Raw genomic sequence first — 24813 nt, 5'->3', positions numbered from 1 at the left:
GAACACTTTGCACGATGACTGTTCCCTTAAAGCCCTTAGGCCACTTTGCACAAAGGCTGCAAAATGATGTTTCTACTGCATAATAATCCCATGTCAGATAAAAGAGTACTGCATTGCTCTAGTACTGTGTTGGGTAAATATTGCTGCCACATCAGTAAATTGTGACAGTGAGATCTAGGCAATATAAGAAATTTTGTCCCAACAAAGCCAATCCTTTGCTTTTATACCCATCAACACTGGTGTGTATCAATCTACCTACAGGAACTAAGACCCCTCATAAAACAAACTCCAGAAGACCAGTATCATACTAACATACCATTTTCCAATTCAAACAACCAAAACCACACAAAAAATCCTCAGGCTCCCACATGCTTTATCCCCATCTCCCCATTACATGTACATGCACACATACTTGGGATGTTCAGGTGTTAGCCTTCTGTCTTCAATGTGTAGATTGTGTTGTAATTATTTAACACCTAACAACCTGCAGTTACATACGCGGCCTTGGCTATGTATGTGTTCATCCTCTCCACTTACAGAGTGCTGGGATATTACCTTTATTTGCATCGGCAGGCCATTTGTGACCAATTTAGCTGTTGAGCTAACGTGCAAGGCCCTCATCCCAGCTGTGGAGTTACAATAGAATCGGATCTTGTTACACAGCCTAGTGCATCATATGGTACACCTTCTATTATATAACTATATGGTTCTCAAAGGTTACCTATAATTTGATTATAAAAAGTCATGTTGCAGTTCAGTCAACATTTAAGGACTGGAAACTTGATGATTTACTTATGGAAATCCATACTGAATCCATCCCAAACTAAGCAACAAATTGTAAAAAGTAGTTTTACATCTGAAAGGAGCTACAGTAACAAACGAGTCAGGATGTACGTTCTTCTACCAGATAACTAGGATGACTATCAAAGATTTCTATTTTTGCCCCAGAAAGTTAGGGAGCACACAGGAGGATTTGATTACTGTCATAATAATTGCAGACGGTTATGGCATGAGCCACAGTGAAAATGCTGAAGCTCTAGGTGGCCATCACTTTTACCCTCTTTAAATAGTAGAGGAGGAAAAAAACCTAAACCCAGCCAACAAACCAAAACAAACTTCTGCACCTCTAGTGATTCCATATCAGTTGAGATGCACTAAGCTTATCATAAATGAAGATCTGCTCTAGATGGGAAAAAAGCGAGAGGCATCACTAGCAATATTTTGGAAGCTGTTATTTGACCCTCTGGGTGCTACTGCATATTTTCACAGCCTTATGAGCATGAATCAGTTCTACCTGGAAAATGTTTATGTCAGCAATTTCAAAGATGCTACTCTTACAAGAGGTAATTATCTTCTAGTTTAGAATATCACATCTGAGAGTACTGCCCCCCAAATGAATAGCCACATCTGGAAAAATAGAAACAAAAATGTGATTTATGTGTATCAGGTGTACGAAGACAGAAATTCCATACTTCAACATTTGATTGACTACACATGAAGTGGGGGAAAAAAAAACCAAACCTGTACAGAAAAGGGACAAACCGTATTGAAACTTCAAACATCCAAAAAATCTTGAGTAGGCTCTAAAAGTTATGTGATTGTCTTAAAAGCCAGAGAATTATTTTTTTTTAAATGTCTCTTATGCTCCCAAGTACTTTTTAAGCTTTTCTATACAATTATAAAAACTAAAGAATTCGTTATTTTTTAAAGCTAAGGCTATATGACAAAAAAAAAAAAAAAAAAATCACAGCACACATAATAATGTTGTAATATTTGAAAGGAGCAACACTAAGTGCCATTATTCATGTAATACTTCACCACGAAATCCCTTCGGCTGATGTAGGATTCTTTTCCTCAAATATAGGCGCTGTGTGAAAGTTCCTATATAAGATTTTTCTCCGTGTATTCTAGGCAAGGGGAAACCAATGTATTTAGCAGGCAGACTGGAGATGTATGTTAATGAAAAGACTGGACTTTTTCTCAGGGCTGTGTGGCTTGTATCACACTTTGAAATAGCTCAGCACAAGATTTCACCCTAGGACCCAGATTCAGATGGCCAAAATTCCTGCTAAGTCCCCACACTTAGTGTTCTGGATATACACCCCTAAAAATCCCACAGCTAGCTAACAGAAAATGTTAGGCACAGGGACTTGGGGTGTTTAGGCCAACTGGTCTCTGACCTGTGAGTATATACAAGTGCCTGATTCTGTTTTGGGGCAAACTAAATATTACAGAGACCATGGCATAAAGAAATGGAAATCAGTAAAACATCAAAGGTTTATCTTTGTTAGTTTGAGAAGCTCACTCCAAGGAAAAACTTAACTGCTGACCTCTGTATCAAATGCACAGGCAACACTAGTAAGGATGCACCATTTTACTAGCACTATCAAAATTAAGTATAAAAGTTTCACTTTCACAGACCTTGATTATCTGAGCACCACCTCAGGGGGGTTACTTTTGTATGTAGGTGGGCAGGATTCACCATCTTTGAAACTCTTAGTCAAAGATGTTTTTGAAGAATAAAAAAACTAGATGAACTAGATGTAATAACGGAATGTCCTGGTCTGAATATTTTTTTTTTTACTTTATATAAGGTAAGTTCTCTTAGAAAAACTAAGCAAGACTGGTTCCAATTAGTCCTTTAGTTTTAGCCTAAAGGAGAATATTTTTGGATAATCTGAATACAGTTTGCTCAGCTGTTTTAAAGTACACATTTAGAGGTGCATTTCTTTTCCTGAAATATTAATTGAAATTCATTTTGTAAGGAAAAGATGAAAGACTTTATTACTTAAAGCCAAAGAAATTAAAAGCAAAAAGTTGTATTAACTGAAAATTAAGCCTTAGGTCTTATTTTACGTAAGAACAGAGATAAGAGCCTTTCTTTCAATCAGACCTATCAAAAATTGGAAGATCTGGTGAGGTTAGTGGCGGTGTAAGCCTGACAGAAATGAGCTTGGGTATCCTATAGACAAAAAAACTTTTATTTTGCCTGTATTTGAACAAAAGGGTCTTTCATTTCAGAACCTGAACATACAGAACAAGGTGACATAGTATTTTCAAATGATACAATGGAAACGAAGTGTACCAACTTCAATGCAACTCTTCAGTCAGGTTTTGTAATGAGCCCAAGTTAGATATTATTTTATGGTCAAAGGACTCCTTTTCTATAACTTTATTTGCAGTTATTAGCTAGGACTCTAATATTTAGTATTGCTACCAAGATGGTCTATGATTATGTAATGAGAGATTCCCTTTGTAATATCTGTGCAATTAGGCATAATTAAGTTTGTCAGGGGAACTTTAATTTCCTGATTTTTTAGTAAATAAAGAATCAGTGTTAATATTGCACTAATCAGTTCTAACTAACATCTAATTTGTTTTGTTTCAAAATCAGAGGTCACATTGTGAAACCAAAAACCAACAAAATAAACAGAAGTTAGAATAAAGATAACTTTATATTAACTGGTACTTTGCTGTCTCTCTGTTCCATTTGTTGAGCTGTCCTGAAGCCAACAAAATATCAGTAAGAATCAGGATACAAATATGACTTTAAGTACTCTCTGTTGTGGTCTTGGAATGAATCGACATTTGTTTTTACCACACTGTGATAACATCACAGATGTTAGAATCATAAATGCCAGTATACCTTAAAGCTACTACTTCAGAAACAAAGGTACTATCACTACAGCTAAATGAAAGTCTCAGCTAGCTTCAGTAGACCATTTGTGGGCCAGGCAGCAAGCAAGAGACTAAAACCATATCTGATAGAAATCCCACATAAATATCAAGCTATACATCATCCAACTGAATAAGTAAAACTGAGTTTCAATCTGGAATTCCTAGGGATTAATATAGTAAAGCTATAACATGCTATAAAAGTTCACTGGGGATTATCAGATATGGGCTTATGGGGGGTAAATGGGAGTGCCCTGTTAATGGCTACCTGGTACAACACATCTATTCTCAGTCAGGAGAGCTGGGACTGTTCAGGTACCACATCGAGCTCATGCATGCATCTAGTGCTGATAATCATTCACAGTTTAAAAATAGGTATAAGAAAGGTAGTCACAGGGTTATAATGAAAGAGAATTTATGGGGCATTACTCTCCCAAACCGCTGTTTCAATCTAAACACTACTCTGGGCTCAAGGTATCAAAATGTGACAACAATGCTCAAGGTCTCCATAACAGGATTATCTCTTTTCTTTTCCTGCCTAATTTCTTGAACAACAACAACAAAAAAACCACAACAGTAAAACAGTAAATAAGTAAAACAGTAAAACAGTTTTAACATTTAAAAGAATGACAATAGTTTTCAGAGTCAACACTGCTTCAAACATCCGAGACTTCTTATATTAGGAGGCTGACTGCAAATAATCAAGTGTCAGCCACATCTAGTGCAATATTTAATTAGAACCTCACAGTCAAGCAGGCTACAAGCTTTGTACCTCCTAAATTAAAGCTGTAATTTTGGAGCACAAGAAGCCAATTACCAGGGAAAAAAAAGTACCAGTTTACCATACTGCTAAAAGTCAGCTCAGTCAGATCCCCATCTCAAAATATGAAGTACGTAAATTATATAATTTTCTGGAGAAACCACAATATAACCATTTCTATGAGGTTTTGGTGTTAGGTACTTAATGATGTTGGAAGTTCTTTGGGATTACTTTACAGGCTACTCCTCTGAGAAAAGTTATGTACAAGGCAAATGAAACCAAAAAGTTGACTTACAGGCTCTCAGCACTATCCACGAGTCTCAAAGCTTAAGATTATCCATCCCTATCTATAGCAAGAGCTCCCTTTCAGAGGAACAAGAATATTTGCTTCACAATAGCTCAAAGGTGTTCAAATCCCTGCAAGATACTAACACTACATTCCATTCATTTTAATGGAAAATACATGTCCAAATTCCCAAAGACAGCCCTTTTACCATTGGGCCCAAAGAAACAGATTACATGAAAATATCTTTTTATCACAAGAGAAGACAGGAAAAAAAATTCCAATTAAAATTGATGGAATTGATCAAAGAATGAAAACCATCAAGGAACAGACAGGCAAAACAGGGAATAAAAAAAAGGGAAAAGTGCATAAAGTTATCTCATTCCCCTCAAGGAATATTAAAAAAATCTCCCTACAAGAGTAAAAGAAGGTATTTCCAATTTGTTTTCTAACAGCTAGAAGAGCAGATTAAAGACTAGGAAGCATGTTAAAAATTGTGGCAAAGACAGACCACAAAGTTGCAAATAAAGCACTGAAACTTGAATTACTCCATTGTCACAATTAAATGGACAGAAAGCACTCCCGTGTTTTAGTAGTCATAAGCACCCCCAAATTCATGGATTTGAGTTTGAACTGAAGTCCTTTCAGCTCCAAAAATATTCCTAGCCAATACTGCTTGGGCTAAAAAGAATTTCCTGTAGCTGAAGTCTTTAAACTTATCACAGACACCTGCATATGTCTGGTGTGTTGGGTTTGCGTGGCAAGGTTTTGGTAGCGGGGAGGTTACAGGGGTGGCTTCTGTGAGAAGCTGCTAGAAGCTTCCCCTGTGTCTGACAGAGCCAATGCCAGCCGGCTCCAAGACGGACCCGCCGCTGGCCAAGGCCAAGCCAATCAGCACCTCTGTGATAACATATTTAAGAAAAACAGTTAGAGAGAGCTTTTGCAGCCAGAGAGAGGAGTGAGAAGATGTAAGAACATCTGCAGACACCAAGGTCAGTGAAGAAGGAGGGGGAGGAGGTGCTCCAGGCACCGGAGCAAGATTCCCCTGCAGCCCGTGGTGAAGACCATGGTGAAGCAGGCTGTCCCCCTGCAGCCCATGGAGGAAGGATGAGGGGGTGTAGAGATTCCACCTGCAGCCCGTGGGGGACCCCACGCCGGAGCAGGTGGAGGCACCTGAAGGAGGCTGTGGCCCATGGGAAGCCCGCGCTGGGGCAAGCTCCTGGCAGGACCTGTGGCCCCGTGGAGAGAGGAGCCCACGCCAGAGCAGGTTTGCTGACAGGACTTGTGACCCCGTGGGGGACCCATGCTGGAGCAGTTTGCTCCTGAAGGTCTGCACCCCGTGGAGGAGACTCACGTTGGAGAAGGTCGTGAAGGACTGTCTCCCGTGAGAGGGACTCCATGCTGGAGCAGGGGAACGATGAGAGGAGTCCTCCCCCTGAGGATGAAGAAGCGGCAGAAACACCGCGTGAGGAACTGACCGTAACCCCCACTCCCCATCCCCCTGTGCCGCTTTGGGGGGCAGATGTTGAAGCCGGGAGTGAAGTTGAGCCCGGGAAGATGGGAGGGGTGGGGGGAGGTGTTTTAGGATTTGATTTTATTTCTCATTCCTCTACTCTGTTTTGCTTAGTAATAAATTAGATGAATTCCCTCTCTAAGTTCGGTCTGTTTTGCTCATGACAATAATTAGTGAGTGATCTCTCCCTGTCCTTATCTCGACCCACAAGCTTTTTGTTGCACCTTTCCTCCCCTGTTTAGTGAACGAGGGGAGTGATAGAGCGGCTCTGGTGGGCACCTGGCCCTCAGCCAGGGTCAACCCACCACAGTCTGGGAAGAGTTGTTGATTCTGGCATGTAATAAAAAAAAACTACAGTAAAAAAACATGGTTGCTTTGCAGCCTTAACCCCACTCCTCTTCGTGTACCTTCATACTCCAACTCCCTCCTGCTAACTTAGCCTTTCAGTGCTCGGTTGTCTCAAGAGCACTCAAGACTAGATCAAGCCCTGGGAATTTCTGAGTGGAGCTCTGGACCTAAGACCATCCCTGTAGGGACAAGGAAGTACTTGGTGGATGAAGAGCAAACCATCCCACGCAGTTACCATCCCACACATTCTCCTGCTGTGGCTAGGCTCTCAACCCACAGAAAGCTTCTTGGGACTTCCCACAGTACCTGGTTAAGTCCTTCTCACTCTTAAAGCAGTATGTATACCCCCATCTTTGAGAAAATGTTAATAAACAATTTAAATGAAGTGTTTCTGGTGAAACCGGTAGCTAGATTTTCACTTAACAGAACTACATCTAAGACCACACAGAAAGTGGCACATAGACACATACTACTTTGCAGCCATGAGAGTGTTTGGGGGAAAAAAAGAGGAAAAAAAAGGGCAGGAAAAAAAAAAGCATTAAGCTGTAGAGAACCACTAAATATGCCAATGAGAAATAGGAACAAAAGCAGCACAAATTGTATGGTACTGGTAAGTTAGCATATTTCTCTTTTTTCAGCAACTGAAAGCATCTGAGGAACACGGGTTTTTAGAGTGGTGCTCCTCATGCCCTCCCCTTCAAACACCAAACCAAAACTCACCCAGATGTGATTGACGAGATAGAGCCCCAACAGATAAATCTATAGGTGGCTTGAAAAGCAGAAATACATTTGACCTAAGACATCAGGCCTGCATCTACTGTAACAGAAGTTACAGTAGGACTCTTCTCAGCCCCTCACAATGGTCCCAGGGGAGATATTACTACATTCTGCTGCTGTTGCTTATATCGAGTTTGGCCAAGAGTCCATGAGTCATGATACCTATATTTACAATGTCAGATGCAGAAACAATCCAGTGGCATTTTTCTGTTAGTGCTGACTATTCAGGATCTGCCACTTAGAAATGTTTACATGAAAATAACAAAGAATAGGAACATGTGATGCTTGAAAAATTAGGCTCTAATTTCAATCTGAAAATGAAAAATTTAAACATTCTAAAACTTAATAGAGAAGTAACATGAGTATAATTAATTCTATCCCTTGTAAAAGACAGCAAAAAATGTACACTTTTGCCTACCTACTTACATGAGGAATAAGCAATGCTTTCAGGGCCTGGTGAGAGAGATGCTGCTAGTTGATGGAATCATTTGTCATCAGATGCTAAAAAGAAAGTAATAAATGAAACGAATTTTGAACATGAGCTTACAATATTTTATAGGATCTAAAAACTGCCATTAAGTAGTCTGAGTATTCTATAACAAGGGTCTAACAAAAGCTAGCTATTTCACTCAGCTGAGGTAACAGTATAGTGCAGGCACTGTCAAAAATTGTTCAAGAAGTTAGGATGAACTCACATCCATCTCAAAAAGTGCAGACAATTCATTTCTGCAGACCCTTCAAGATGAGTTCTTTTAAGTGAAACTACTGAAGCAGAACCCTGATGAGTTTGATGATCCTGAAAGTGAGATGTTTTTAGTGCTATCATTATCATTATTAAAAGTAGCTGCAATGACAATTTAAATCTGTGTTCCAAACCTCCTAGATACTCTTCAACATTAGACACCTTTGTGTCTTGAAGACCCAGAAATAAGCTTACTGGTTGATTATGCGATAAAAAAAAGCTCTGCTTAACGAGACAGATGCAACCTTATTTTATCTTAATGATATTGTCTTCAATGGAACACAAAAGGAGCAATTGATAGCAATGATTGAAACATTTCTGTTAGAGACTTGTAAATTCAGCTGTCCACTACAAGAATCTCCAAGTAAAGAAATGGGGAAAAATAAAAGAAAAAGTAACAGCATTGAACAGTGACATTAGTGCAGGCTGGCTAGCTGAACATGACAAATGACCTCCTAATGGCCACAAGCATACATACAATGAAATGTATGTCCTTGCATGCTGCTGTTAATTCTGTACCAAAATGAAAACCACAAATATTGGTGCAGTGTTACCAAAGATACCATCCAAGAACAAAGAGAAAAACATGAGAGAGATGTGTTTACTATTTGGTTAGACAACAAAACCAAAATTGAAACAAGAATGCTTAAAACAATTTCTTCTACTTCTGATATACGACTGCTCAGTGCTGTATTTCAACCACACTTAGTGAAAAAGTAGCAAGCAAACTTTCCCAAAACTGTACTCCAGAGCCTAAAGACAAAAATGACTCCACTATCACCAGTAGCCTGGCTAACTCAAGTGAAAGAGGAAGACTAACGTCCCTGGTTCCCAGAGACACATAGTGTTGCTCTGAGGAACACGTGCCTCTACGTTTCCATCAACAAGTGTCTTGAAATTTGCACTAAGAACAAGGACTTTGATCAAAAAATAGCACACATTTTAGTCTGCAAGGAACTTTACAGAGGGGTACTAAATTTACAAAAGCAGTCGAAGGAGGTTTCAGAGGGACTCGACAGATTACAGGCTGATGACACTACCGTTACAGCCTCAGTGGAAATGTGGTTTGATCTAATTAACAACAAAGAACTAGAACCACTGAAGAACAAAATTAAAAAATTATTCAAAGACACTTGGAAGTTTTCCATTTCATAGCCACCAGGACTGATATCAAACACAGACGGATGGGATTAAACCCAGGATAGGATCTCGAGTTTGGGAGAGGCACAGAACATATTCCAGATATCTCAAATCTTCTAAGATTAAAAACTGAAGATACATATTTTTGCCCTAAATTTGTAATTACAAAATGGATTTGATTCAACACAATTAATTTCATCATGCAGGTGGAAAATACAGATGTTAAATTAGGGCAGGCAAGGCAGCTGAACTTAGAAATGCTGGATTTTAGAACAGATGCATTGCTGTCCAGCTAGCTCAGCATCACTTTTTACACATTTTTAGTTTATTCATATCATTTTGATTGGAACTGTGTAACAGCATAAGTGCTAAAATCAAAGAATCTGATGAAGTGCACTGATACGCAGAGTTAGATGTAAATCCTCATAGACCTAACTTTTTTTCACAGACTATGGAGACCATGAGGATGTTCTTATGTTTTTATTATAGAATCACACGCTTCACATTTTAGATAATGGGTCTTTTTGTGTTTAAGGAATATATATGCTTGTAAAATAAACTGCATCACATACGTGCACTGTTTCAGTGGATACGATACTACATTTGAATGTTTTGTCTGAGAGGCTTTTGCAGGAATAACCAAAAAAGTCATGCTGGGGAGAAAAATTCAACCCTGATATGCTGGCTGCTGTTTCCACATACAAATTTTCTCTCCACACCCAATAGAGAACACATACCTCAGCTGAACAATTGTGAGCATATGTTAGCTATGCCAATATCCTGTGGAAAGTAACAAAAGGCTTTAACTTATTTTTAACTGAGAGAAGTGCATAACTAAGAAAGTTTGTGCTTTAGAATCTCAAGTCAGATTTGGGATTACTGTATTTCCCTCTTTGGGAAGTTGTATGATTACTAATCTTATAATTAAAAAAGTAAAAGTTAATGAGGAAACATGTTAACATCAGATGATTTACGTGCCTATTAATATTACAAGTGTATTGGGAAAAAAAAAAAGGGGGAAAAGGAAAAACCCATTGTGTAATCCAGTTCTGATGAAATGCCGGACAATTTTGAGACTGATAAAGTGAGTCACTGCCAACTGACTCAGCATGACAACAGGAGTTCATTGTTGCCTTCAGACCGAAAGAAGCAAGCAGCCAGTTGGTTCAAACTGGATTTGTTCTTTCGCTAAAATGTGATATTTCCACCATCTTCTTGTTCTCCTTTTGCGTCTGCCATCAGACCCTCTAGTGTCTCCAGTACATACTGCATTTATTAAGCCCTGCACTATTCAGCTAGCATCGGATACAACACACATTAAGCCCTCAGATGCAGCATGTTACAAAATTAACTTAAAAGGCTGGAATACAGCTCCATTTTTAAGTCCCAGTATATTTATATTTCACATATGGTTTTCGCTAGGCTATTCACAGGGGGGACTATAAAGCATCTCAACATGTGAGGTACTCTTGTAAACTCCACTATGTCCTCAGTTGCACTTACTGTCCTTAGGCATGGGGGATGTTGTACTGCAAGTATTAATACGGATATACGTGCTGCCTGTTACATCCACATCTCCCCCTCCCTGCTTGTAGGTTTGGCAACAGCAGGATGGCTGGATTCAGCTCAAAAACTGGAATTCCTGTTTGTCTCCAAGGCTTTCTAAAGATTGCCTTCTGCCAGTCACTGCAACTTCCCCCGGCACCCTCTGAAGTTAACAAAACAAGGAGAGCTCAGCAGCTCCCACAGGACTCAGGACCCTTCAGAGTCTGGGCAAGGGAACTAAACAAAATATACTGCCTCCATCCTCGAGATCTCTCAGGACTCGAGCTATATGAGGAGGTTGTTTGGTTTTTTTTAATATTGTAATAAGGTGGATTTATATTGTTAATACACAGGACGGACCGAGAGGAATGTTCACCTGTTGAATAACATTGTATATAGCATATAGCATGTTACAAAATCTGGTCTGTGGCTCTTTTCCTTCAATACGCTCAAATCTCAGTCTCATCATTCATTATTTTCTGCTTTTCTCACTAAAGCTGCTTCTCCTGAAGCCTGTCAGAAATGTCAAAATCCCTTTTTTTTCCAAAAGAGATTATTAGAGTCTTAAAAGTTTACTGATTTAACTGCAGCTTATGAAAGAATCCTGGAAATAAATTATTTTTGAGAAGAAACAAGCAACAAGAAAGTTCATACTTGTTCAAGCAGCTGAAGTATCCCCGGCCATTATAATTTTTTAAAAAGCGTATTTTGCCAAAAGGAACTATGCCACATCAAAAATTATCATGCCAGAAGAAACTCCTCACAACTGAAGGAGAAGATTGATAATCAACAAATTTGGGCTATATTTATGATAACTTGGCAAGTGACTTTCACTAAGTCAGTCAACATCTCTAAATCTGAGTTTATCCACCAGTGCAAGAGGCTACTAATGCCTTCCTATTTCAGGAGGGTGTTTTAAAGCTTAATTAATTGATGTTCATAAAGAACTCAGATTCTCAGATGAGAGGCATCAGAGAACACCAAAGTATTATTAATCACAGGTGCCAAAAAATTATCCCTGCTCTTGCATGAAACAGCTCTGAAATATTTGTAATTTCTATGGTAGCAATATCCCCAGTTCAGTTCGCAAATGATGAGAGTTATCCAAATAAAATAAATGTCTGGTCATCAGAGTAAACAAAGACATCATTTTACGAGTCCAATCTAAATTGTAGAGATAATCAATATGAGAATAGCAGTGCCCACAATGAAACCTGTATTAATTATGAAGAGAGTTTATGAAAGAAATTAATCATTATTATGGAGTTCGCTGCAGGAATTTAATAGCACGAGCCAATTCTACATGACTCTTATGATGCTTGAGGTCAAATATGCTGAGTTTGAAATAAACTTTAATCTACTCTGAACTAACTTTGTATAAAAAAAGAAAGCTTCTCATAAGTTCCACAGTACTGCCCAAAATAACAAATCTACTCTACCCCATAAGTGTGTGTGGTCTGATATGCCATCCTGAAAATAGATTCCAATGTCTCTCTTCTCTCTCATTTTTTATTTAAATTGGTGCTATAGGAAAATTATATACACTGATTACAAGAGAATATTAGATATGGGAGATAGCCAATATATTTTTAAGCTTACTTTGTTTTTGTTTTTTTCTTAAGTAACCACCCTTCCAAAATAAACATAGCAATGTTTATGGAAATAAAGAAACAAAATTATAACAATTTTAGGTAGCATACCGCAGTCAAATAAATACCATTTTCTAATAAAACAAAGTGGGAGAAACCCTAATAGAACTTAACCCATAGTAACCAAAACAAAAACTCAAGAGACTTTTCTGTTCCAAAATCAGAGCTGTTCTTGAGAGCTAAAGATTAATATCCATTGGTCAACTTCAGTGTTAATCAATTAATCCTTTTTGTAAGATTATAAATTCTCAGGGGAGAAGCTATGACTGGAAGTGCTGAAAATGCTCAGTGTTGGCTTAATTCCATCTCCAGTCAAGTCAAGTCCCAGTTGTCTTCAAAGGCAGAAGAGCTAGACTGATGCTGAGAGCTTTTGAAAAGCCTATCCTTTGTATTTATTTGCTTTTGTGAAGTACTTCTTAAAACAAATAAAAGCAGGAAGATGTAAGTTATGAGCCCATCATACCTCTGAGGTCCACACATAGCAAGAACTCCATGGGTCAGCAGTGGATAGAGAATTCTTGCGGGGGGGGGGGGGGGGGTGTGTTCTTGTTTGGGGTACTTCTGAGCATGTGCATGTTTGTGAGGGGAAGGAAGGTAAGCCATTGGGATGCAGCCAAGTCAAAAAGGCTGGCGACCCCTACAAGTACAGAGAGAGGTGCAGCAGAAATAGTATCTTCTTGCTTTTGCAAAATATGGGATTAGCCATTTTGGAGACTACTACTAATGTATGTGAAGCTTACAATACTGTCAGTAACAATTAGGTGTGGAAAAGGAAGAATGAACCCTTAAAATTTTACAAGAACAGTCAGTCTCCAATTAAAATAGTCCAAAAGAGCTCAGTGTGAATATTTCTCTGAGCTTCCTTTGTTGATGCCGTAGGATTTCTTTGTAGTTGTACAATTCTGCAAGCTAAAATTCTCTTGGCAACTACAGACTTCCTTACTTCTGATCTCATCACACACAGATGGCTCAGGCTTGTAAAATATTATTAGGGGACATGCTGGAGTGGCCTGAACATGGGTCACTCCAGCAGCGTAATCTGACTCTAACAATTTCTCTGGACTTGTATAACCTTGAGTTCTGCCATTGTTTCCCAAACTGCAAAATGGGAAAAGAGTCTACCTCCTCACGAAGCGATGAGAACGTGTGAGTTAATACACGTACAACTCTATAAAAAAAAGGAAAAGTGTTACTGCTATTTGGGGAGAGTAAGATAGGGTCATGTGGGCTTCAGTTTTATTCTCTTCTCTGAAACAAGCACCGACACAGATATAAATAGTGCCTGCAGAAAAGCAAGGGGTGAACTTCTGCTCATTTTTTTAAGCAATTTGTAGTTTTTGCATGTAAAGTCTGTTTAGAAGAGATTTGAATAGTTTAATAATTAAACCAAAAATCTTTAGTTCTAAAAGTATTAACATTTACCAGAGTAGATTTTTTTTCAGTGGAGTCAAACTCACAGTATTTACCCACCAGTTCTGGTTTTCATAACAAGACTGTGGTTTTTATTTTGATCACTGGTTAATTTATTGCTGTAGCACATCATTTTGCTTTTCTTTTGGAGGTTCTGAGGAAAAGTAATTCTTTACAGACACTGTTCAGATGGTATTTTTCAATTAAAAACACTTAAAGCAGAAAGGAACGGTTGTCTGGTGGAGCACTGAAGATCAGAGTTCAATGCTTGGCTCTACAATAGACTCCCTGGGGAAATTTTCAAAGGCACAAATGGCAGGTTGGCACATCATTCCCATGCTTGCTTTAGTGGGAGTTAGTTGCCTCTGAAAACCTCTCTTTCCTTGCCCTGGATTATCCCGATCAAGTCACTAAATCTTTCTGTGTCTTGGTCTGCAACCCCCACAGTGGTAATTCTAGTATTTTGTTTCCTCACCTTTTGCCTGACTTGCCTATTTAACTATAAGCTTCCTGAGACAGCGCCTCTGTTTTACAGTATGTAAAATACCCCACCACCAGTGGATGGGGCATTGATCTCATCGGGGACTCCTAGTATCTGTTAGAATACATATATGCAAATAACATTAATACTAATTGGGAATCTGGAGAGTATTAATTTAAACCATTTTCCCAAAGTTCAGGTTATCGTGCTTTCCAGGAGCAGTACTGCATTGGTAAAAAGTGCCAGATTACTAGCCCAAGAGAATGGCATCCACAGAACAGGTGCAGGACAGCAGGATGGGGTAAATGTCTCCCACGTGGCACCAAGAAGATGACCCATTCATTGAAAAGGGGGATTACTAACCCTCTTCATCTCAACCTCTGATTTCTGGTAATTTCACTTTAGGCCAACCTTGTAACTAAAATAGTTCTGTCTTAATCTTGCAAGTCAGGACAAGGGAAGACATTTTTCATTTTCAAACCATAGATGTAGAACTCTCAAAAACGTGACATGTGGAACTACTTACAGGGCTAGAATGACAATATAGTGAATAAATGTGCATGAGAAGTAAATTCAAGGAAATATTGATCTATATTTGTTTATTCAAAAAGTGGAGTGCCCCACAGAATTATTCAAATAAAACTGGTAATTATTTTTTCTACTCAACTGAACTTAAATGCGGTGTGACCACACGTAAAGATAAAAACCAATTCATATTCCACACGCACTCATCAATTACCTACTACCCTACCAGGAATTACCAAGTTTGCCAAATGAGATGAGGATAAGGCTTATTATATTCCACAACACCACCACAAAATGATGACGTCTTTCAGATACCCACTAGTAGTTAAACTAGACTTTTTACTTTTGTCCTATTGCATAAATTATTCTCTAAGCCATTCATCTTTCTCAACGATCTCTTTATGGCTATAACCAAGATCCTAAGTTTTGTGGGCGAAATTTTTTCCTCAAGTTAACTCAGCTAAAGCCAGCAGCATTACAGTAGGAATTATTTTTGATATAATATATTAATAAGACTAACGCATATCTTTATGTGCTAGGCATATCCTCTGTTTCTTTCTGCATCATCCAGTTTGTATCATCTATGCAATCAGCCCAGTATGCAATAGAAGAAAGAATTCCTACAGCAGATGTAAATAATTCAAGAAAGTTTGTAACTCCTCAGGGAGATTTACTCACAGATCACCTGTTCACAGAGTTTAGAGATGTCAGAGGAGCTCCAGGATTATTATAGACCAACAATGGGAAAGGTTATAAAAAAATATCAGTATTATTACAGGATAGAACTGAAACTGGCTTTGATTTTGGATAAACTAACAAACTTCAAAGGGATTGGTCTAAATCTGCCAGTGGAGGAATGTTGTTTGATTGCATCATGTACTGGGATGCTGCTGCAGTTGGATCCAGAAAGAATGACGCATCACAGTCTGACATGGCTCTGATAATAGATAAGTAAACTGTAGGACTGCCAAACGAAGAGGTAAAAAAAAAAAAAAATCCCAACAAAACCAAAAAAAGCTGATAAAGCAAATTACACCAACAGAATTTGCAGTGCAACACAAACAAAAGAAACCCAAACAAACAACATTCCTATTACTGATGGGATGCCCCTGTGTCCCACATGGCATCGTTGCAAAGGGATTCTACAGAGGGTGAGAAAGACACAAGCACGGACTTCTGTAGGAACAGCAGCCCAGGCAGACAACCACCATTTTCCAATGGAGAAACCTTGTCCTACTGGCCATCTGCCTCCATTTCCATTCTACTGATCCACTAAATCAGTCACAACTTAAGGTAGGTTCACAACCATGGGTGACAAAAACCCAACCTTTTCTGTTTGCAACAATCCTTGTATTTTCCTCCCAAAGGCAAAGTATGCTAAGGACATTCTTTACATGTCCGGAGTCCAACAGACTGTCACTTTCTTTACACAGTGTACCACATATATCTAGGACATAGAAAGGATTATTTAAAACTCTAAAGGAGACATTTATACCCAGTACATTTCCAAAATAAGGATGGCAAGTTGCTGAAATAACTTATTTAAAACTTTTTCTCAAGTACAGAGTGATAGAAATAGAGTAAAATCATCTAGAAGGGGTTGGAAACACTTTCTCATGAAGTCTTAAACATCACTTCTAGTGACATTAACTTGAGCTACATGTCCCATCGGAGAGCAAGTGTCAGCAAGTAAATGCATTAGTTAAAGCTTAACAGTAGTTTGGTGTTCAATATCCTGAAATATTTAATATGTTTTTTCCCAAAGTAAACTGTTATTCAGTTTTAATGAAGACATTAACCTGCTTGATTTGTAAGCTCCTGTGGGAAGTCAGTCTAAAACACTGTCACAAGAGGTAGGCAGAAGTAACAAGAGCTGTGACAGGAAATCAAGCACATTTTAAATGTTAAAAAAGCAGCCAGAAAATGAGTCTCAATATGCTCTTGTTTTCTTTTAGTTTTGTTTATTTTTTGGTAATATGATTTCTGCCCTTTAAAAGATGCCAATTAAGGCTGGTTATAACGTAGTCTGCACGTAACTCTGGGTATTGAAATCTATGTGAGTTTTCACCAACTATTTTGTAAACAAGAAGTGGTAGAATACAGAGTAAAAAAAAAAAAAAGTTTGGGTTGGATTCTGAACTTCAAGACACTTTTCAGTTTCCAGCATTGTAGGACGACAGCTTTAAACTGGAATCCACTGTTACACTTTTAGTCACAGTTTGAATTTTCCAGACTGACTTTGGATACAGTCTACATTTCATGGGAACAGACGGTCTTGTGCGTTTTCAGCTCGAAATGATAGTGATACAACAAGATGAGCAAAAATGGTGAGACCCCAAGCAATTAAGGTGGGTGTGTACTCTTCCTGTAATGCATATTGGTGGTTTGACAAGGGAGACAGGCTGGCTGCTTTGTTTCACAGTAGCTGCGTTTAGTTCATGCTGTCAAGCACGGATTCTGACACTTAACAGTATTAATATTGCTATTTCTATTGATATAATTAGCACTTCTATAAATAATAGCTAAAGCTGCCATAGCTAAGTATATTACTGCAATCAGCACCATCAGGCCCTTCTTCGTTACATGCCCTCCTGGAAATACAAACTGATCGATCTCAACAAGAAGACAGCCACTGAGCAACACTGTTGATTCTAGCAGCCCAGCTAAGAGCAGTTACCACCATGTAGAAGACTCTCCTAAACGACTAGTTTGTATGTGTTAGACTAAAGTTTCTCACCAGTCTTGCACCTGCCAATGTCTGAATGCTATAAATAGGGACTCTTCTTTTCAGCCACATGATAAAAAAAAAAAACCCTCGCATTGAGTTCAGTGGGTGTTATTCATACGCTACAATGGGGGAGAAGGCCTACGCATGTTTTGGAGAGAAACTGGACCCAACCTTTAAATTCCAACTAAATAGCACAAAGATTTTATTTACTTTACAGCTATGAAACAGGAAATTGCTTAACAAAACAGATATTGCTGCTTCTAGAGAAGAATAGCAGCACCTGCTATTTCAATCCCTAATTTTACTCTGTTACGCATAAAAATACTGATGAACAGCAACTTTTCTATTGGCCCAAACACCAAACTTCAGGCACTCCCAATCCGTTTCAAAGAACTTTGCCCGTTTCACTATGCTGAAAAGCTGTAACTTCTACATGAGTTTTGAGGGTGTTCAGCATCTAACTTGAGGTATTATGCTTAATGACTGCAACTTACAACTAGCATCAGCGCGAGAGGGAAATGTACAGAACTAGTAGTGCTGGTGGTGGAAATAAAGCCTCAGGGTCTCAAAAGATGCATGCAAAAATATGAGCAGTTAAAAGTTATCACCAGTTTTTGAAATAGCGGGTATTTTCTGCTTTCTTCATATTCCATAAAGTGATGTGAGTAAACATCACACAAAGATTTTCTGTTTACAGTGTCTGGAAATACAAAGTGTTACATATAAGAAGGAGAGCAGCCTAGATTTCCGACCATAGTTTGTCACAAAAATGCTTTAAAAGTTCTAAGCTCTTAAGCTTTAGTCAAATGGATGTGCTAAAGGTCATATGGGGAACTAAGTCATTTGTGTGTATAATTAGTATTGGGTGTGAGACATGCACATTTTTGAATCCTGTAAGTTCTTCCAGAAACACTACTTGCTAGCCGCAGTACTTGAAAACTTAACAGTAAAGAAGATACCACAATTCCAAAGAAGCTTTGAACTGCTGTACTAATACAGCTCACTTTGTATGAGGCCAAAGGACTCACAGCACTGTGTCTTTCAGTAGTATCAATGCCAAAATCATTCCTGTATAATTCCACTGATGTCACTTCAGTTATTTGAGAGGAAATTCATGTCTAAGCCACGTTCTGTTTCCTGATGAAAACCCAGAGTAACTACACCAAAGTTTATAAAGCTACTGACATTGGCATTTATTGTCAAACCAAATAGCCAATGGAATAACTGGCACCTACCATTTGAAATTATTACTTGAGATATTATACGTAACCATAACAGCAGCATTTCGGAATTCTCCTTGTACAAATATTTGTGATGACAGCACATGATATTATTCCCGTTATACAGATAGGAAACAAAGACTGAGCAATTTTCCTTAAAGACAAATATGCTATTCGTGGCAGAGCAGAGAGCTTCATGAGTCCCAAGTCTTAAGCCCGGAACCAAAACCAGTAAACAAGTATTCAGTTGTCAGTATGCTTTCATGAAAATATAAGAAGCAGTAACTGGGTTGGACCCCCATATTTGATGAAAAAAATAAGATGAAGGAATAATTATTTCTTTGAATAAGTAGTAAAAGAATCAGACTCAGAACTTTGCTGGTATTATGAGAAAATTTGATTACAAAGTGTTGTATCTCGGTACTCCTGAAGGCACCTTTCATGAATACCTGGGAAAATCAGTAGAATCTGATATTGACTGGTATTGGTAAGTGCAAAATAATCTACATCCTCAAGTCTTTTTTTGTTCTGCACACCCTGCTCAGGCCACAAAGTATGGGACTTCACAAAGCAATACAGACCTTCCCAAATCACCTCAGGTTGTGAAAACTTGTCAGTAGCAATTATTTTCTTTTGCTTCAGAAACGCCCAGCAATTCATCTCAATATATACTGCTCATGAAAATTGAAGAACTGAATTTTGTGATCTGAACTGTGGCTCTGATACACAAGATCAAGGGTCAGCATGACTACGGAAGGGTAAACAAAGTTTACTAAAAGCTGCCAATTTGAGATGCTATATTGTTTTTGTTTTGCTTTTCAATACCGTAATGCAATAGCTAGCCTCTTCAGAGAGCTTAAACTGCTGCTAAGATTTCTTGGGCTACTATGTATGCAATTACAGATGAATTCTGCTTACTTAACATTAATTTGGTACTTGGAACAAATTAAAAATAATTCTTTTTCCCCATATCATCTTCTACATTAATATCTGCAGTCACTCTGGAATCTTAATGAGCTAAACTTTGTAAGTTCTGTCCACACTTGGCTACAGGACAGCCTTTTCCTTCATGATACACATGCAATCATTTGGGAACAGTTTGCAAATCTAAAATCCCACCTCGCCTGAAGGGATTTACAGCCTCACATGACAAACTACACTGAACAATACTGAGGGCCTGTGAAAAATAAACAAAAAGAACACATTTCTTTTCTAATACCAAGATGGAAATAGTAAGACTTGAGGGCCACCTGGAATTTGACCAAGGTTACCCAGCAAGGATCAAATCCTATTTGTCTTAGGCAGGCAGTCCTGCTGAAATCAAATAAGCCTACAGCACAGATCAGTATACCAGGGCTGTGGTTTAACCTCTGAGGCATGCTATAAATCCTGTGCCATAAAATAGGTGATATGGATTAATTTCTAATCCCAAATTATAACTCCTCATTGAAGAGCTGAAAACCCAATTCCCCTCACAGATTTAAATAACAAGGATAGAACCATGCTGAGATCTTTTAAGACTTTACTTTTAAAATATCGAACAAAATATTTTCCAGGATGCTCAGTTAGTGCAGTGATAATTAAACCACAGTTTGAGGTAAGAGAACAACTCATACACTATGACATAGCATCTTTTTTTTTTTAAATCTGCCTGCATATCTAGTCACTAATTTACCCAATAAATTAATTCCACAAGTGGCTCTCCAAGTCATCAGCTTGAATTATCAAGTTTCTGCTGTATTTCCAAAACAATGCCAGGCATGCATGTGCGTAGGAGGGATGGGACAATGAAGCCAATAGGTGCAGCTGTGGCCGGGGAGACAGAAGGTCTGTTCAAACTCTGTTACTGACTGCTCTTTGACATTGGGAAGTCATTTCAGTGCTGTTTAATTCAGGGTCTTTCTAGCGTATAACAGTTTAGCAATGAAGTAGCTCCCCAAACGTTTGGAAGGCAAAGACAAGCCTTCATGAACTTTATGAAATCTTCTTTTCCCCTCAAAATCAGAAACACGGGGGTGGGGGGGGGGGGGGTGCGCGCCCGTGCGCACCGGTCTGTTTGCATTTGTTGCCTTTGTGTAACCTTCACAAAGCATCTTTTTGCAAGTACAGGTGAAAGACAACCTCTGTAAATTCAGACTATTGAATGAGCTAGCTGGTATCATGTACATCTGGCATCGCTGCTGCACAGGATCTCAACTGCTCCCCTCTTTAGTCTGAATGCTAGCAACCCTGATTTTAAAGCAGGGGGCTTAGGATTCCATTCCTAACATTACAATGTAGTAACAGCAACCATGAAATCCTTGGCCAGAAGGATTTTCTTTTTTGTGTGCTAACACAACAAACAAGCTATGTTTTAAGACTTATAAATGATTTCACTTTGGAAGATGCAAGGCATCCATATCTTCAACCAACTAGTCACAGATTCTACATGCTATCAGAAAGTTTTCTTGTGCTAGAAATGAGGATTTTTTTTTTTAAACACCTACAGATTAAATGATGAGATTTAAAATAATGCTAAAATCTTCTGTAATGTTCTTCCTGCATTACAAATGGACTATTAAATCAGTGAAGTGCCAATCAAATGCTTTTGTACTTTGAAAGAAAGGTTTAAATAACAAAAGCAGTTTTTCAGGCCTCTCTCTCCCTCAGTAGTCAGTGTCACCTATGCGCTAATTACAACATATTTACTCTCTTTTCTAGTAAGATCACAATTGAATAGATTTTTCAGAACATGATTTTTAAGAAAAGTTGCAATCAGAGCCTCATGGATTCTGGCTCTTATTAATCCAGTTTGTCTAAGAAAAATACAATGTTGTGCAGTAAACTTCAAGATATATGACAGGATTGAATAATAGCAGCTCTGGATTTGGTCCCCAGCTTTAAAAATCAACTCACTGCATGACCTCGGGTGAACCATTAATTAACTAGGGCCAAATCCTCTGTGGACTAAACACAATGGAACTAGCCAGTTTGTACAAGCCAAAGATCTGGCCCCAAGTTTCCAGAAGTTTTGATTTGGGCTGGCCAAATACTGGAATTTTTGTCCTATGAAAAAATGTTCAGTTATGTTTCAGGGTAAGAAATAAAGGGCTCTCATCCTTTGTGGAATAAAAAATCCAAGCAATTCCTTTAAAGGGGGAAAAGAAAAAAAAAAAAACCCCAAGGTAAAAAGTGGAGGTCTCTCAGGGGAAGGTTTTGTTAACTGTGCTTGCTCCCCATAAGCAGAAAGTGGAATTGACAGCAGTCTTCAAGGCAGGTAGCCATGAACCATCACTTTAATTTTCTGGTCAGAAAAATCTAATTTTTTTCCAGTAAAACTGGAACTTTCCTGCAGAAAACTGCAACTTCACAAATACCACATTTTCCACTGGGGTGGGAAGAATCCTCCCAGTCAGCTCTAATATTGTGTACTCATAGCATCTACTGAAGACAGCCTAGCTCCTAGAAGATTTCTTGCCTCTGAGGATTTATTCATGTAAGAGAAGGATGACACTACATTCCTACCATAGATTTATTTTTGTCTTGAGTTACTCTTTCTTGCAAAGCACCCTAAGATTCACAATGCTATATGATACTGCATTTCTATAACATGAGCCCCATAATTTCAAAGACATCATTTCTGCATAAGAGTACATTCCAGGCATTCAGAAAGACCCAAAAAGATGTTCAGATTTCAGGACTGTTATACAGTTGTAAATAATCACAGATTTTATGGAGATACTTTTTCCTCCTAAATAATTACTTTGATGCAAGAACCTAGCTAGCTTCAGGCTTTGTATATTAATTAATTTTACTAGACCGTGACTCTTACTTTCTTACAATTTCTCATCTGCTGTTCAGCAAAGAGAACTACAAAACTGACAAGAGGGCATTTAACCTGAAAAATACTTACTCGGCTACAAAAGGAAGCCAAGTCTGGATAACATGACTGCCAGTGAGGCAGCCCGTTTTCTAGTTCTCTTGCTGCAACGACCAGCAAATTCATTTTACCTCTGTACTGCGACTTACAAATTTGAGAACGCTCCCTATTGACACGACTAAAGAAACCTGGGTATGAGACCCTGCCATCTTGGCATAAACAGATGTCTGGCACTGGAAGGGCAAGCGACTGATTGCTTTTAAAGCCGCTGTTGGATCCGTGATACAAAGTATCCGAATGGCTCGCTCAGGTAGAAACGCGCTGCCAACCTCAAGCGAGGATCAACGCGCATATTTTCTCCATGAGCCCGAAAGGACGGCATAAAAAAGCAGCTGAGCTCATCGGTGTCGGAGATCAACTCCTCCCAAGGCCGGCTCTCCCCCGCCACCCAACCGCCCGCCGGCCCCCTCATCCCGCCGCCGGACGACGCGGTACCCGCCGCCCCGCAGCAGCCAGCGCCGCGGCCGCGCCAAGCACCTTGCGCAGCCCCCAACCCCCCCGCCTCCCTCCCGGGGGCTGCCACCGAGCTGCCCCCTGTCCCGGCAGATGCGGCCCTCGCCTTGCCGTCGCGCCGTTCGCAAAAGGGCGCTGGCAACTTTTCCCAGCGCCCCGGCCAGCGGCCCTTCCGCGGGGGGGGGGGGGGGGGAGAAGGAGGAGCGGGGGGGAGGGGGAGGGAAGTTGATGCCAACTCTTCCTCCTGCCGCACGCACCCTCAAGCGAGCGGCGCTGCGGAGTGGCCCGGCCAGCTCGGAAACTTTTTTTCGGAACGGGAAAAAGCTCCGCGGAGGGGCGGGAGGTGTGCGTGCGGGGAGGCGCTGGGTACGGGCTCTCCCTCCCGACTCCGGCAGGACGCGTGAGGACCGAGGCGCGGCAGCCCCCTGGCGCGCGCCCAGCACCTCAGGACAACGGTTGTGACCCAAGGACTCGCGCGCGCGCGCGCGCGCGCGCCGGGCAAACCGCTGCGCCCGGTCCCGTGCCACCCCGGGCGCCCCGGCGCCCCGAGAAAGCCGCCTCGCGCAGCCCCCCGCCGCCAGCCCGCCCGCCTCACGGTACGGACCCGCCGGCCCACCCCCTGGTAGGCGGTGCCCCCCGGCGGCCCCGCCCCTAACCCCCCGCTGACCCCGGAAACGCGGTACCTCTCTCATCTTCTCCCTTCCCTTCGCGCAGCAGCTCGACACTTTCACAGGCAGCCGCCGCCGCCTCGCCGGCCCCCTCATTGGCCCCCGGCCCCCCCGCCCCGCTGCCTTGCCGCCATTGGCTCACAGCGCCGCCACTCCCGGGCGAGCCTCGCCCCCCCCGCCGCTGCCTAGGCCCGCCCCCTTCTTGGCGACTCATTGCTAATTTTCTATTGGTAAAGCCGCGCTCCCCGGCCCGCTACGCGCCCCTCCTATTGGAAGGCGCGAGTATTGGTCAAACGGATGACGCCTGTCATTGGCCTGCATTTAGAACGATAACGGCCGCCTTCGCCAGTCTAGAGCTCTGACTGGTTCTACAGAGGTGTCACTCTCTCCGGTAGGTAGGCATCGATTGGCCGCCGCAAGCGCCTCCGCCCCCAAGCAGCAGGTTAGGTTGCGCGCCCTCCTCCCCCCCCGCCTTCTACGCATTTCTATTTCCCCCTTTATTTATTTATTTTCACCATAAACTTAAATGACCCCGGAGGGGCGGGGGCAAGGCGGGGCCTGGTGGGCCCAGGCAACCAATGGGAAAGACGGAGCGGGGCGGAGCTATCAAACGCCCGGGCCAACGGGAGCGCAGCAGACAGGCCGCGCTTGGCTTGCCGCCGGCCAATCGAGCGGTCCCCTCCGCCCCCGCCCGGTGCCGGTGCCGGATCCTTGCCCGGGCGCGGGGCCGGGCCAACGGCCGCGGGGGGTGGCGGTGCCCCGGCGGGGTGGCTGGGAACGGCCGGCCGGGGGCGGGGAGGGCAGCCAGGGCGCTGCTCGCTCGCCTCACGCAGCGGCGGCGCCGGCCGGCCCGGCCCCAACCCCGGCCCGGGTGTGGGAGGAAGGGACACATAATCGTTTCCTTCCTCACGACGAGGCGAGCGGCACGCAGGGGCCGGGGGAGGTGAGCTCATCCCACTCGTACCACGCTTTCTGTG

General features: G+C 41.0%; 1 protein-coding gene across 2 annotated transcripts in view; it reads right to left on the bottom strand.

The window, feature by feature from the left end:
* The window catches only part of ZBTB20 (zinc finger and BTB domain containing 20), a 516306-nt gene extending 492352 nt beyond the window's left edge, over positions 1 to 23954 (bottom strand). For both annotated transcript variants that reach the window (XM_075765562.1, XM_075765621.1), the window contains exon 1: positions 23852 to 23954. The gene's annotated coding sequence lies outside the window, so the exon portion shown is untranslated. The remainder of the gene's footprint in view (positions 1 to 23851) is intronic.
* Between the last annotated feature and the right edge of the window lie 859 nt (positions 23955 to 24813).

Source organism: Balearica regulorum, chromosome 1 (assembly GCF_011004875.1).
Source record: "Balearica regulorum gibbericeps isolate bBalReg1 chromosome 1, bBalReg1.pri, whole genome shotgun sequence".
Classification (NCBI taxonomy): domain Eukaryota; kingdom Metazoa; phylum Chordata; class Aves; order Gruiformes; family Gruidae; genus Balearica; species Balearica regulorum.
This window is presented reverse-complemented; position numbering and strand designations above follow the sequence as displayed.